At 41.2% G+C, this 16,786-nt stretch overlaps 1 pseudogene across 1 annotated transcript in view; it reads right to left on the bottom strand.

Annotated features, from left to right (window-relative positions):
- The window catches only part of LOC309829931 (putative tetratricopeptide repeat protein 41), a 67,086-nt pseudogene extending 63,860 nt beyond the window's left edge, over positions 1-3,226 (bottom strand). The window contains exon 1 of the transcript in view: positions 2,443-3,226. The product of the transcript in view is annotated as a putative tetratricopeptide repeat protein 41 (transcript). The remainder of the gene's footprint in view (positions 1-2,442) is intronic.
- Between the last annotated feature and the right edge of the window lie 13,560 nt (positions 3,227-16,786).

Raw genomic sequence — 16,786 nt, forward strand, 5'->3', positions numbered from 1 at the left:
CATACTTCAGGCCTTAGCCAAATATATACTATATTCTTCCAGGACTCTTTTCTTTTTTTTTTTTTTTTTTTTTTTTTTGCGGTACGCGGGCCTCTCCCGCTGCGGAGCACAGGCTCCGGACGCACAGGCTCAGCGGCCATGGCTCACGGGCCCAGCCGCTCTGCGGCACGTGGGATCCTCCCGGACCGGGGCACGAACCCGTGCCCCCCGCATCAGCAGGCGGACTCCCAACCACTGCGCCACCAGGGAAGTCCAGGACTCATTTTTTACGATTCATTCTCATTAGCCTAATATGTGTCAGGCACTGTTTTCAGGTATTTTACACACATTATTATACACATTATCTTGAGTTCAAAGGTCGTTAATGCTAACTCAGTAAATAGAAGAAACCAAGGCTTACCAATATTACCATTTTCTCAAAGTCACAGAACTAGGAACTAAAAAATCTTGGATCTGAGAGCATTTCTGTTGTTAGACATTCTAAAACTCCGAGCTCGTAGTAAATATTCAGGATATTTTGGGGCTGCCCAACTTCTATTCACCCTACCCTAATTCCAGTAACAGCCCCAGATTATCATTTGGGGTCCCACCTTGTCCCAACTCTCACTTCATGTTATTGTAGTGGGTCTGACTCCCTCCAGCTCCAGACGTGGCATATGACCCAAGTTTAGCCAATCAGAGCATCACATTCTCTTGGCACCAGTGACAGAGTCAGATACAAACATAGAGTCCAAGTCCGGCTAATCAGAGACAGAAAGACTTAATCCTAGGACTTTGAGCCATTCCTGCTGGACCTGAACCTGGAGCTGCTACAGCCACCTTCCCTCCATTATGGAGGCGCCAAGGAGTTGAGGCAACATCAGGACAGCAGAGCCATGCAGAGAAATAGTGAGAAACCAGGGCCTGGTAACCTCATTTGAGCCAGTGGACGAAGCCTGAGCTGAACACAGACCCAATCCTGGGCTTTAAAGTTATATAAACTAAAATTCCCTGTCTGTTGGAGCCAGTCCGAGTCACTTTCAACCCAAAGAGTAACGATTGTTACAATATTCTTTTCTAGGACTCCAAAGTAATTTGGCTTGTAGGCAGAGCTTTGTTTGACCAGCACAGGTGGGATTTTGTGCCCCACCCCCAACAATGGATGTGAATGACTTTAGGTGGGTCAACGCCCTTCCATGCAGTTGACTACAGATCCATCTGCCCCCCTATCATATTAGAAGGACTATGCCTGCCTGGTCCCTGAAAGCATCTGAGAATGCACCACCTGCATTTTGCACTCCCACATTAATTGGGCCCTTACAACAGTAACTCACAATCTTTTTTGGGTCATTAAACCTTTTGAGAATCTGATCAAAGACACAGGCCAACTTCCTACCGCCCAAAACACACATCTGCATATAAACATTCTCTTTTTCATATAAATTTAGGGCATCACAGATCCCTCCCAAAGTCTGTCTAGGTGAAGAATCTCTGCCCTGCTCTGATGCTGTTCCTCCCTTTTTAATCTGTACATGTCCATGACACAGTATTTTCAGAATAAATGTAACCATTTCATTCAGAGGCAACAGGATGCCAGGCAGTGCTTCTCAAACTTTAATGTGCCTGCAACTCACCTGGTCATCTTTATTAAAATGCAAATTCTAATTCAATAGACCCAGAATGCATTTCTAGGAAGTTCCTAGGTGATGCCGAGGCTACTGGTGCACGGATCACTTACTCTGAGTAGTAAGTGTGAAGGCAAACGAGCATGGATTTTGGAGTCAAAAGGACTTGGGTTCAAATCCTAGAATGATCCCTCACTGGTGAAGTGACATTAGGTAAGTCACTTAACTGCTACACAGCAGCTTTCATTTGTTCATCTGTAAAACAGGAATTAGAGCACCTACCTTGCAGGGCTAAACCTTGAAGATTAAATGCGATAACGTGCAAAAAGCACAAGACAATTAATAAAAGTTCTCTCCTCTTTAGATCAGGATTTCTCAACCTTGGCATTGTTGACATTTTGGGTTGGAAAATTCTTAATTATGAGGGGCAGTCCTGTGCACTGTAGGATGTTTAGCAGTGACCCTGACCTCCACCTGTTAGATGCCAGTAGTACACCCCCAACTGTGACACCAAAAATGTGACACCAAAGATGTAGCCAAAAATCCCTTGGGGCAAAATCAGCCCTGGTTGAGAACCTCTGCTCTATATCTACATGTTAACTGCCAGATATTTTAGGTCTTCTCTGAGCTCCTTGACTTCCTAAATCCTCTTCCATGACCCACTATTTGTTCTCAGTTTCAAAATCTTCAAATGAAGAAATGCATGTTACAGGAATATGGTAATAACTTTAAATGCTCAAGGAATATTTTCAACCATTTAAAAATTCCTTTCACAAGGAAGACATACAAAACACATGGACCTATGACAACAGACTTAGCTATCTCCATATTTACTAACCTATATTTTCCATGATTAAAGTGGGTAAAGTTTCTCTATCACAACCAACCAGTCCTTGAGAACCAGGCTCACCCAACTCATGGAGATCTCTGTACAACCTGACAGGTAGTCCTTTGCTAATAATCTTGGCCTTAAGCTTTCCAATCTTTAATTTTTCCTCATTGTTGATCAGAAAACCTGCAGACACCATCTCCTCCTTTTCCTCGTCCATAGGCTTCAGCAGCATGGTTCCCATCCTAAAGTAAAAATACTGAAATTGAGACTCATTCAGAAATGCTGCTTGGATGATCTCTAACTCAATCAGACTGCGGTTGGGATTCTCCAGGACCCAAGGATAACAGTTTCTTGCAGCAACATAGAGATTCTGTTCCATTATGGATAAACTTGACAAGTCAGTTGCCTTGGAGAACATGACAGGTGAGTAGTCAGGGAGAAAGTCCCCATATGTCTGACCCAGCAAGCAGATAAAAAAGGGAAAGCAGCTGTTCACGCAGTCCAGACAGAGCTTCAGATGTTGCTAGTGGAGACAAAAATGTTGTCTAAATAGATTGAAGGGTAAGGGCGCCTGGGCCTTCAATGCTGACCACCTCAGGTCCACAGCTTTGAAACACGCACCCCGGGAACTGCAGAATTCGCTCAGCTGAGGGAAGCTGGAGTTTGCCAAATAGTCTCTCTCTTCCTGAAAATCATCCAGAGTCGAGCAGATGTAAGGCTGAATGGGTTTCTGGGGCTTTAAAAGGAATTGGGCAGACCTGTCTACATTCTCATTTGCCTCCTGGCTCATTTCACTTTGCTCAGAGACGACATCACCCTTAAAACAATTTTCATCCTGGTGCAGCCACTGACCTCCACTGCTTCTATGACTTCCCCCTAATTATGTTCACTATAAACAGATTGAAATCTTTCCCCAAAATGCCTTCTTTCTTATAGATATTTGAAGGTGAGTGATGTCAACCAATGGACAGATCAGAGTTGAGACACAATCTAGTTTAAGTTAGGAGTGAAAAAGAAAAAAACACATTCTTTTTTAGGATTACAGGAAGTCCACGGCTCCTCTGTTTCCCCAAAGCTTTTGCTGAAGAGCTGAGAACCACGGGTGATGAGTGGGCACTGGTTACAAGGCTCTCCCTCTTTTCCTCAGCCCCCCATTCCACCTTCCCGGTGTTCCGTTGGCCACCTGCTCCTTCTGCCACCCTGTGAATTTGAAAACTACACAAGGGGACTTGCTAAGAGTGTGAAAAGGAAGGCAAATGCAGAAAAGGAGCCTAGTGTATCCAGCAACAGAATAAGCCAAGACCCATGACTGTGACCAGAAGCAAGAATGAAAATAGGTATGAAGTTGAGGTCAGGACAAGAGGAACAAATCAAAATGTAATAAGGGCCAAGACCAGTAATGTACCTGGCATCCGAGAGGCAAAGAAGTCTGGATCTAAGAATCTGATGGAGTTCTGTGATCATTTTTATCTTAAGTTGTGCAGGCTCATACGACACTCCATTCACCTACATGCACTGGGAATTCAATTCCACTCTGACCTAATGGAAAAACACACGCCCTCCAGCAACGATGTAGATATGCTTGCACATTGCTCAGAAGCAAAATATTCAATGAAAACTACTTAGCTTTACGAGCTTTTTCTTTTTTTTTTTTTTCCGGTACGTGGGCCTCTTACTGCTGTGGCCTCTCCCGTTGCGGAGCACAGGCTCCGGACGCGCAGGCCCAGCGGCCATGGCTCACGGGCCCAGCCGCTCCGCGGCATGTGGGATCTTCCCGGACCGGGGCACGAACCCGTGTCCCCTGCATCGGCAGGCGGACTCTCAACCACTGCACCACCAGGGAAGCCCACGAGATTTTTCTTGATGCAACTTATTTCCATACCAAATGTTGCTTTATTGGTTATGTTTGTTGCTTTCACCTACAGAGAAACATACCGTGTTATCACGTATAGGGCAATTTTCCATCAAGACCACCTGACAAGAATATAATAATACATTACCTTTTAAAAAAAGTGTTAACCCTTTTGCATTTAATTGTCACAATAATCCTACGATAGATAATATTACCACCCTACTTTACTGATGAAGAAAGAAAAGTTCAGACAGGATAAGCAACGTGTCTAAAGGTACCTGGCTAGTAAGTGAAGAGCTAGGATCTAAAAGCAGGTCAGCCTGACTCCAGGACACATACATTATACTGCCTCCATATAATAGAGATAAGACTCTAGGTCTTGAAGATACCACAAATCAATAGGTACGAAACACCTATGCAATAATGATACTGTAATAAAGAGGCGACAATCTGAAAAAATTAATTTAATTTAATCTCACACAAACAAAATCTAAAAGATGACAGAATAGGCATCATGGACACTTTATTAATAGACTTTTCACCTGCCACGTAGGAGGCTAGAATTAGATTATCAGACCTTGAAAATATCCATGTTTTCCTATTCCCAAATGATCAGAGGTAGTAATTTCTATCTTGGTCTCTACCAGGTCCCCAACACCTAGTATAAGGACTGGCTCAGAGTAGGTGACAGGTAAATAATTGTTGAATGAAAGAATTTAATATGTTTTAAATGAAAAGAAAACATAATTAAATATTTATCAAACCTGGAAAGGACTTCCAAAACTTATACGCTGTAGAAGAAATCACAAAAGAATAGATAATAACTACATTTTAAAAATACTTAGGGACTTCCCTGGTGGCGCAGTGGTTAAGAATCCACCTGCCAATGCAGGGGACACAGGTTGGATTCCTAGTCCGGGAAGATCCCACATGCCACGGAGCAACTAAGCCCATATGCCACAACTACTGAGCCCACGCTCTAGAGCCTATGAGCTGCAACTACTGAACCTGTGGGCCACAACTACTGAAGCCCACATGCCTAGAGCCCGTGCTCAGCAACAAGAGAAGCCACCGCAATGAGAAGCCCTCACACCATAATGGAGAGTGGCTCCCACTCACCGCAAGTAGAGAAAGCCCACGTGTGCAGCAACGAAGACCCAACACAGCCAAAAATAAATAAATAAATACATTCATTAAAATAAATAAATAAAAATAAAAATACTTAAAGGCAAACAACAGACTTTAAAAATATTTGCCACAAATAAATTTATCTTTATTCTAAGAAAAATACTGATATCCTAGTTGACATATAAGCAAAAGATACAAACAGATAAAAAGAAAAATAATACAAGAATACATATAAAAGCATATTTAACCTTTCCAGAATTCAACGAAATTTAAAAGTAAGCAATGATACAGATTTTTTTGAGTACACATAGTTATCTAAATATTGGTGAAATTTATACCTCACATATATCTATGGAATTGTAAACTGGTAATTCTGGAAAGCCATTAGAAGGTATATTTGGAAAGTAAATGGCAATATACTTCAAAATATATTAAAGTGTTTTTAATTTTTGACTCAATGATTCTACTTTCTGGGAATCACTCCAAGGAAATAATCAAAATAGTGAGCAACTATAGTCATTAGATGTTCATTGTTTATGATAGAAAAAATAGTAAAAGAAAGAAAGAAAACTAAATGGTCTCCACAAAGGACATAACTAAGAGGATAAAAGTATAACTAAGAGGATAAAAGTATAGCCACTGATGGCAAGTGGTACGTATGTTTAAAAGACAGTTACAGACTTCTGCTTCCAGCCATGATAAAATAACAGGGACTAGACTTACCTATCCTCTTCAAAAAATTAGAAAACTGGACAAAATATAAGAATTAGCTGTTTTCAGACATTATACATCAGGCAGTACAGAAGTGTGTGATCCCAGAAAGAAGTAAACTAGAGGAGCTATATTATTATCAGAAAAAGTAGACTTCAGAACAAGTGTTACTAGGAATAGAAAGTGACATTACATAATGATAAAGTAGTCGGTCTACCAAGAAGACATAATAATCCTAAGTGTGTAGGCACCTAACAACAGAGCTTCAAAATACACAAAGCAGGGACTTCCCTGGTGGCGCAGTGGTTAAGACTCCATGCTCCCCATGCAAGGGACCCAGGTTCGATCCCTGGTCAGGGAGCTAGATCCCACATGCATGCCGCAACTAAGTGTTCACATGCCACAGATAAGAGGCTGCATGCCGCAACTAAAGAGCGACTGAGCTGCAACTAATGAACCCACGAGCTGCAACTAAGGAGCCCACCTGCTGTAACTAAGACCTGGTGCAACCAAATAAATAAATAGATATTTTTTTTAAAAAACTTAACAATCACTTATTTAAAAAAAATACACAAAGCAAAACTGGTAAAATGAAAGGAGAAATAGATACACCCTTAATACAGTTAGAGATTTCAACACTCCTCTCAAGTAATCAGTAGTTTAAATAGACAGATATCAGCAAGGATATAGAAGATCTGAAAAACACTATCAGGCAACTTCATTTTTTTGAACATTCCACCCAACAACAGGAGAATACAGGTTCTTCTCACATGCACATAGAACAAGCACCAAAATAGACCAGGTTCTAGGCCAAAGGTCAGCAAACTACAGCCAAAAGGCTAAGGCCCACCTGTTGCCTGTTTTTATAAAGAACATTTGATCAGAACACAGCCACTTTCATTCATATTAAGTATTTCATATTACAACAGCAGAGTTGAGTAGTTATGACAGAGGTCAAAGGGCCCACAAAAACTAAAATATTTTCTATCTGGCCCTTTAAACAATAAGTTTGCCAACCTGAATTCTAGGCCATAAACCAAAACTCAACACATCTGAAAGAACTGAAATTATATAAAATATGTTCTCTAACCCCAATGGAATTAAATTTGAAACTGATAACAGAAAGATACCTGAAAAATTCACACAAATTTTGGAAATTAAATATTATTTCTAAATAACTCATGGATTGAAGAGGAAGGCAAACAAAAATGGTGACAGAAAGCAGATCTTTAGTTGCCTTGCGGAGCATGGGGAGGAAATAACTGGGAAGGGTCACAAGGGAACTCTTTAGGGCAACAGGAATGTTTTCTATCATAAATATAATGGTAGTTAGATGTAGGCATTCATCAGAACTTACCAACTGATCACTTAAAATGGGTGCAATTTATTTTATATAAATTAGACCAAAATATAGTTGATTCTTTAAAAATCTGAGGACTATATACCAAGGGAAAAAGGTTTATAAGTAAGGGTTAAGTGAGAAGGAGAAAAAAATAAGTATAGGCCATAATAATAACAGTGCTAATAAAACACAGCTAAATATGGGAAACAGCACAGTGCAGAAGTCAAAGGTCCAAATTCAGAACACCAGTTCCCAGGATTCAAGTCCTTACAGTAAGTGTCGTAAATTCACCATGCTTCAGTTTCCTCATCTGCAGAACAGGGATTACAGAATCTATATCATAAAATGCTTAAAAAGATTAAACAAGTTATTGGATTGCGAAATGCTAACAACAGTGCCTATAACGAATAGTCAGTGAATGTTAAGTATCATTATTAGAGAAATGCACGTGAGGTAAAAACAGGAAAGAAAAATGATATAGTAGCTGTGTTAGAATGGTAAGATTAAGACAAATCCATTTCTCTGATCATAGTAACTATAGCTACATTACTTTATAATTAAAATTAAAAATGAAAAAACCATAATTCCACAACTTGCTCCACAACTGCTGATAAAGAACCCTCCCAGTTTTTGCAGAAATAGGGGATTAATGGTGGGGGTAGAGGGGAGAGGAACAGAGGAGACCTAAATAGAAGAAGGAGTTATTTTGGAGTAGAAATTAGATAAAGAAAAGTAGGACATGACTCTTTATTTTTCTTTAAAACAATGTTAAGTCAAAAAATTTAACTAGAAACTTTTCGTTATTACTGTAAGTGCAAAACCCTTATCACATGTCACAAATAGATAGTATCCATAAAAATAAATGCATTAAAAAGCAAAGTACTGAATAAATTCTATTTAGATACACTTCTCTTTTTATGGAGAAAGTAGATTAACATGTACTTATTAGAGAGGCATTTAAGACAAACTTGGACCAAACTGACTTTCTCTTGGTATAATCAGAAACACCAAAAAAGAACTGAAAGGCTCCAACATCTGTGCCAGAGAATCAAAGTTACTTAATATTTGTCCCTGGCCCACCTGATGGCAGCAAGTGCATCAAAGTGGCATCTCCCACATTGTCGGGGATACAGAGGTTGAGCATGGGCTTTGGAGTCATATAAAACCTGCCCCAAGATCTCACTCTGACACTAGTTCCTGCAGCTGTAAATCTGGAAACAATGACCACCCATTTGGCAGGATTAAATGATACTTTGCATAATAAGCACCTAATAAACATTTTTTAAAATAAAAATTTGTTTTCTTTTAACACTGCTAAGGTGGACACTTTAAGAAAGAACATTCCCTAGTAAGGGCTGAGGCATCCTGTTGCAGTGCCTTAAAGAGAGTGTCCATGCCACTTGGATGCCCATTGCTACCCTGGGTCCTGTCAATCCTGAGGCCTGGTGTCTAGCTTTTCCTTCCATTCTGGGACCTGCTTCACTGTCTCTTCACTAAGTCTCCTGCTCTTGAAAGAGGAAGGAAGGAAGGAAGGAAGGGAGGGAGGGAGGAAGAGGGAGGGAGGGAGGAAGAGGGAGGGAGGGAGGAAGAGGGAGGGAGGGAGGGAGGGAGGGAGGGGAAAGAGACAGACTTCTCAACAGATTTCTTAAGCAAGTTATCACGGCTTAGTTTACAAGAATCTGCAAGGTACATACGAAGTCCTCAATGTTTGCTATTCCTACTGCTATTGTCAGTGTTAACATTACCTCTATTGCAAATGTTTGATTTCAAATTTTGCCATAAAGTAGCCTCAATCGTATCACTATATTTATCACTGCACTTTAGAACTAGAAGTTATAAGAATATCTACTAACTGGTCAAAAGTTCCTCTGACTTTTTTTCAGAGATTTCTCTCAATATTTTAAGGCTTCGGGATTTCTATATTCAAATACCCCACCCCCAAGCCCGCCCTCAACGACCACAGCATCTAACTTTAGTACTCTGACAACGCCAGGCTGTACTTTTACTTTGCTTTTCCTCTCTTTTCTTTTTTTTTTTTTTTGTAAAGCTTTTTATGCTTAAAATGTAAATCAGGGCTTCCCTAGTGGCGCAGTGGTTGAGAGTCTGCCTGCTGATGCAGGGGACACAGGTTCGTGCCCCGGTCCGGGAAGACCCCACATGCCGCGGAGCGGCTAGGCCCATGAGCCATGGCCGCTGAGTCTGTGCGTCCGGAGCCTGTGCTCCGCAACGGGAGAGGCCACAGCAGTGAGAGGCCCGCGTACCGCAAAAAAAAAAAAAAAATGTAAATCAGTGGGAATGTAAATTGGTACAACTCTCCTAGAGTGTAATTTGTCAGTACCACAACCCTTTGAAACACAAGTCACATACATTTACCAAGCATATCAATTTTAAGAATTTGTTCTATTTGTCTATAAGGATTTACATCTAAGAATTTTCAGTGCAGCAGTATTTATAATGGTTTAAAGATTGGTAAACTAAAGGGCTAACAATAATAAATCGATAATTATGGCACAGTCATGACATGAAATAGTGTACACCCACTAAAAGATACCTTGTAAAAATATTTACATGGAAAAATGTTTACCATATATTGGCAAGTTAAAGACAGTTACAAAACTGTTATTGTGTGATTCCAATTTTAATTTAAAAATGTATATATTAAACATTAATGAAGACACCAAGATGCTAGTAGTGATGTATCTAGTTAAGGCATATGGGTTATTTTAATTTTCTTCCTCAATCTTTTTTTAAAATTTTTTAATTTGCAAATTTTTTCATAATACACATAAAAAATAAAATTTCTCTAAAAAGCCTTTCAAACTTTTTCAAGTTGCCAAGAGGTACGTAGTAGCTAGAGCAATGTAAGAAATTTTTTAAATATGAGTTCCACTTTGTTCTACCAATAGTTAACTCTGAGACCTCATTTCTTTTCTCTGGACCTCGAATTTCCTTAGCTTTTTTTAAAAAGAGAGGGAGGAGCCTTGAGATGGGAACATAAATTGGTACAGCTTTTTTCCACCCCCCAGAGGAACTGGTAAATAACCACAGAATTTGAAGGCACATACTCTTTGACCTAACTATTCCAAAACTAAAAGTTTATCCTCCAGATAAGCTTTCACAAATAAAAAACCTGTGCAGATTAAAGCATTCTCTGCAGCACTGGCTGTAATAGCAACAAACTGGAAACAAAACAAGTGCCTATCAAATAGGAAAGTAGATTTTAAAAGATAAGACATCCAAGATCTATTAAATGGAATAAGCTAATGTGTATTGTTCCATTTATCTTTTTTAAAATTAAGAATTTCATTTTTAATTTTATTACACACGTATGTACATTCACAAACACACATGCGTGCACACATACACATACACACACACACACACACACACACACACACACACAATTTCTGGAAGGATGCATAAGGAACTTCTATCAGTAGTGACCTCTAGAGAATGGGAACAATGGGGTGGGGAGAACCTGGAACTTCTACCTTTGATCTTACCCTTTTCTGTACCAACTGGAGTTTTTTTAAACCATGAAAATATCTTAGTTTTATAATTCAAAACCAAGAGGGTGAGTTGTGGAACTACATGATTTCTAAGACTTCTTCCAGCTCTGAAACTCCTATTAAGTCCCTAATGTAACATCATCAACATGGCTAATTAGATCATGTAAAATATCAAATTACCACAATTTAAAATTTAACAAATCTCTTATTTGAAATTCAATTCCTCTTGTGCTCTGCTGGTATCCAAAGTTGACAGAGGACAATTGGACATATACATATATATATATTTTTTTTTAATATTTATTTATTTGGTTGCACCGGCTCTTAGTTGCAGTAGGCGGGCTGCTTAGTCATGGTTCATGGGCTCCTTAGTTGAGGCATTCGAACTCTTAGTTGTGGCATGCATGTGGGATCTAGTTCCCTGACCAGGGATCGAACCCAGGCCCCCTGCATTGGGAGCACAGAGTCTTCACCACTGCACCACCAGGAAAGTCCCGGACATATATTTTTTAATTGATCTGTTTTTCTAAGGCAGAGACTAGGGAGGTGTTCATTTTTAGGTAATAGAAAATAAAATGTAAACTACAAGACCACAGAGGAATTTAATTTAAACTCTCTGATTGCATGTTAAGAGTCACAGCACCCACAGATTTTATTAGCAAATGCAGGTAACCATTATATAAACCCACAGTCAATGCTCAGGCAGGGTAACGTGATGTGAGTTGGGGCGGGGCCTAGGGAGATCACAAATAATCCACATTTGTGGTTAAAACTAGTCAAAAAGAAGACATAATGTAAACTGTAGTTACAATTACATTAAATATTTAGAAACACATTTACTGTTCTCTAGTCAAAAATAATACAAGTTCCACATTTCGGAAACATTAAACACCATATTAATTACTTGATGAAAACTACCGAAAGGTTAACATGAGGAAATAATTATGGCTGTTTAATGTCTTAGCTGAAATATTGGGATTTTTTTTTTTTTGCGTACGCGGGCCTCTCACTGTTGTAGCCTCTCCTGTTGCAGAGCACAGGCTCCGGACGCGCAGGCTCAGCGGCCATGGCTCACGGGCCCAGCCGCTCCACGGCATGTGGGATCTTCCTGGACCGGGACACGAACCCGCGTCCCCTGCATCGGCAGGTGGACTCCCAACCACTGCGCCACCAGGGAAGCCCGAAACATTGGGATTTTTGAAACCCAATATTTGAACCCCAATATTAAAATAGGACCAAGAACATCTACATCTCCTACATCTACTTCCACATTCTACCATGAAGGACAATTCAAAGCAGAGCAACCTTCCTGCCAGAACAGAGAAGCTGGATAAGATACTTGAGGATTTATTTAAAGGCATCAGACAGCTACTCAGGCAACCAGGATTTCAGAAGACAAGATTCCAGAAAGGAAGGGTTAAGAAGTGATCCCTACATTCTCTGTTGCTTTTCCCCTTAAAATGCTTGCTGATTCTTACACCATGCAGAGCTAATATTCTTAGAAAGCAGCACAAGGCTGATGCGCTAGGCAACACTCAGCAGCCTCGTGGTGAGAGTGCTAGTAGGACAAAAGTTGGAGTTCCGGGCCCACCAGAGAGGAGCCTGGTAAACACTGTAGGCTTTCTGCTGTATTTCCTGGATGCTCAATCTTGATTGAGTAGGTCTCTCCCATTCTTAGTGTGCACTCACAGACTTTCTTATTTTCTCCTAAACTGGATTTCTTTTTTTATATGATGTAAGATAGGTGTCAACTTTATTTTTCTTTAGATGGACAACCAGTCAAGGCCAGCATCATTTGTGAAACAAACTATCCTTTCTCCTCTAAATTGAAATATCACTTTTATCATGTATTAAATTGAAACAATCTATGTCTGGATTCTCTCTTTTGCTGCACTGTTCCGTTTGTCTATTCAAACACGTAGTGAACACTTACCATTCTTTTTGACTGTGCAACATCTGAATCCCCTCCCTATTTTGGAGGAAATCCCCACTTCTGGTTCTTGTCCATTTCATGAGCCCACTCCTCACAAATGAAGCTGAAGATGCCAGCTAGAACCTTGCTCAGCTTCCCTTGCAGCTACGGTATGGTAGCAGGCAGCTTCTAAGATGGTCCCAATGATCTCTGACTCCTGGTATTAACCTCCTTGTGTAATCCCCTCTTCTCACTGAGTAGGGTTACTGCAGAAATGATAGTATGTGATTTCCAAAGTCGGTCATGAGTTCTCATGGCTCCTGCCTTGTTTTCTGACTTGGATCACTCACTCTGGGGAAAGCCAGCCACCATACTGTGAGCACATCCAAGTAGCCCAATGGAGAAGTCTGTGTGGTGAGGAACTGAGACCTCCTGCCATTACCTATGAGTGAGTCATCATAGGAGCAGATCCTCTAGACCCAGCCAAGCCGTAGATGACAGCAGCCCACGCTGACATCCTGACTACAGCTTCATGAGAGACCCTGAACCAGGACCACCCAGCTAAGTACTCCTAGATTCCCCACTACAGATACTTTGTGAGATAATACATGTTCATTGTTCTAAACTACACAGTTTTGGGGTAATTTGTTACATAGCAGTAAATAATACCCTATGGGGTATGGTACCAGACCCAACTTCTCCATTTGTTTTATATTCTTCAATAAGATTTTATGGTTTCCTTCATGTTGGAGCTATGTCTTTCTTGTCAAGTTTATTCCTAAGTATTTTATGGTTTCGGTCTCTAATATGAATGAGATTTTTAAAATTTCCATTTCTGTGTTTTTTACAAGATTACAGCAATTCTATTGATGTTTACATATTTCTTATAGTCAGTAATTTTTTCCCCTAGCTAGAGTCTCTTGAGTTTCTGGATAGGCAATCATTTCACCAGTGAGAAGGGATTTCAAAATAAAAAAAACCTCAACTTTTTAAAATTAATTTCAGTTAATTTTCTTAGACCCTCCTAAACAGTGTGGGACAATACTGACAATAGCGGGCATCTCTGTCTGTTTCCTGCTTCCTACTGAAATGGTTTCAGTGTTTTGTTGTTTAAATCAATGGCTGCTATTAGGGTTTCTTGGATTGAGGTATAATTTACATGACAAAGTTCACTCTTTTCGAAGTATACAGTTTGATGAGTTTTAACCACCACCAAAATCAAGATCAAGAGCATTTCCATCACCCCAAAAAGCTCCCTCACATTCTTTTGCAGTCATTCTTTTATATCTTTGCTTTGGTTTAAATAAGATACATGCACTTATGCTGCAACTCCACTGTTAATATTTGTTCAAACTCTGCACAGACACCATATCAATACTGCTCACCCCTCTATTGCCAGCACCTTGCATAATACCTGGCACATACCAGGTCCTCAACACTTGCTGAATTAATAAATGAAAGAATGAATGAACCAACTGACCAACCAAAAAATTGACCTTGGTGCTCAGCCTCATTCCTCAATGCTCTCCGATGCCAACTGCTTTCCTGCCTCGATCTCCCAGTCTGCATCCTCCCTGACTCCTCGCTGCTGGACTACACCTGTCTACCAGTTGAGCTATCCATTGCTCCTAACGGCACCCCTTTGCCTCTCTGGTGTTTTCTCCCAAGTTCAACTGCAAAGGAGGGTGCTGTCTAGTGGGGTTAGCTGTGCTCAAGAAAAAGCTTAACAACAAAAACAACAAAGGCAGCTATTCCCTATACTAGTCATGGACATATAATGTCAAAAGGAAAAAACTAAAATTAGGAAGCGAGGGAATCAGATCCACAGGTCAGCAGTTTAAAAACAATCTGGAGTGTAAGTTCTGGAGGAGCTAGCCAAGATGCGACATGAGGATCAATCATAGGTCAAAGGCAGAAGAAGTGGAGACTACAGAGGAGAAACAGCAAGGCTGGGAAGAAACAGCAAGGCTGGGAATGGGGTAAGCTGCCCATTACCTTCACAGGGTGCATAGCCAGGGATCATGTCTTAAAGGGGCAGAGTTGAGCCTGACAACAACCAGCCATATTCTTCTGCCAGTCTATTGTCTTGCGTTCTGCCTGCCTCATACATTCCCACTGTTATCTGCAGTAACATCTACCCACAAGCAATGCATCTATTCTGGAGGGCCTGCCTCATTCTCAGTTCCCTTCAGGTGCAGCACAAATTACCCACCACTGACCAGTTAAGATGGAATTTGCAGTTTCAGAACTGGTTGCTTACTTGTTCAGAGCTAGAGAAAAAGGGGAAGAAATGTTGTGAAATGCAGAATAGTGAAGGAACTCATCTTTTTCTAAAAAGAAAAAATAAACAGGAGTTAAAACACACAAAAATGCAATTATTTGAGATTTCTGAATGTAATCCACACCCTAGTAACTCTTTAAACAAAAAAAATAAGCACAGAGGCATAACAAAAGCTTTGTTAAGCTACCCTTTTCTTACTAATAACAAATTCAGATAATTTGGTTAGATGTAAATAAGGGACCACCACAACGTGTAAGTGCTGACCACAGAATTAAGACTGGCGAACCTCAATAGGGGAAGTTATAAATATATACGGTAGCCTGTCACTGAAAAGCTTGTCTTCAGGAATTCGGATGATTATCTGAAAACAAATTCGAAGTTCAATTAACCTGTAGGAAGCGGTAAGGAAGGCAGTGTTTCTGTGGAAACCGGGTGCGGGTCGGGCTGGGGGCTCTGTAAAGGCTAAAAAGCCATAGAAAATATTTCCAAAGGCCCAAGCTTTGGGTGAGGGACTTCCTTCACAAGAAAGCCACCTGGTGTTTTATGTCTTTCTGTATTTCTATGAAGTTACAAAGCTGTACTCTCTCGCTCATTTGCAGTCCCACAGGTTTTGCTTTCAAAGATCTGCAGGTGTATCCTCCTGCACCCGTCAAACTGAGAGTGTTTTTTTTTTTTTCTTTTTTCTGCTAGACTGGACTTTAATACCATGCTCTTCACCTGACTCACAGCAGGGACTCTGGGACCACCGGTTCACCAACTTTGAACCCTCCTGAGGGAGTCAGGGCATCAAAGTTGCTCGCGATTTCCCGTAAGGGAAGGGGGAAAAAAAAAAAGCCCCGCTACCCTCTTCTGTAGACCGAAACAGAAGGCCTAGCATTCCGGCTGTGAAAGGTGCAGACATACCAGAAGCTCCGGCTGCCCACGTGACGCACGAGAAGCCAGATTCGGAAAGGCGCGTCCATGAACCGGAGGCTGGGCCGGACTCAGGCCGACCCCCAGAACGCTGGGCGGCCTCGGCCAAGGCCTGGCGGCTTTCTAGGTTCTGAAGGCTGTGTACATTAGAGAGTCTGGAATAGGCAGAAATTTCTACGGCACTGGCAACGAGATATAAATTCTAAAACACGCAGCGCAGAGTTCCCGCAAAGACACGCTGGGAAAAAGGCAGAAGAAAGGGCCAAACTACGCAGCTGATCAAAGACTACGATTCCCAGCATGCACTACAGTGTTTTCCCCCTAGTACGTTGCATGCCGGGAACTGTAGTTCCTCCCCAACCCCATCGAAAAGTGCGCCGGGGGATTTTCAACTTCTCACGTGTGTCTCGATTCCGAGAAGCACTGCCAGATAGAAAGCTGACTGCGAAAAGTCGCTCTGGAATCATTCCCAACGTGACCCCACGCATGGACAAGGGAAAGGTGAAGAACGCGTTGCCATGGCTACCGCTTCCCCTCGTCACGGAGTAAGCGCGCTCAGGATCCGGAAGTGGTTCCGCGTGACCTCTCCGCAAGGAGGATGTGTTCTGTGCTGACGTTCATTGGAGGGTTTCCCTTAGAGACCAGAGCAACACAGGCAAAGGGGCGGTCCCACGTGAGAGGGGCCCGCGGAACCAGTTGATTG

The sequence above is a fragment of the Grampus griseus genome (genome assembly GCF_964374135.1).
Source record: "Grampus griseus genome assembly, chromosome: 11".
Taxonomy (NCBI): Eukaryota; Metazoa; Chordata; class Mammalia; order Artiodactyla; family Delphinidae; genus Grampus; species Grampus griseus.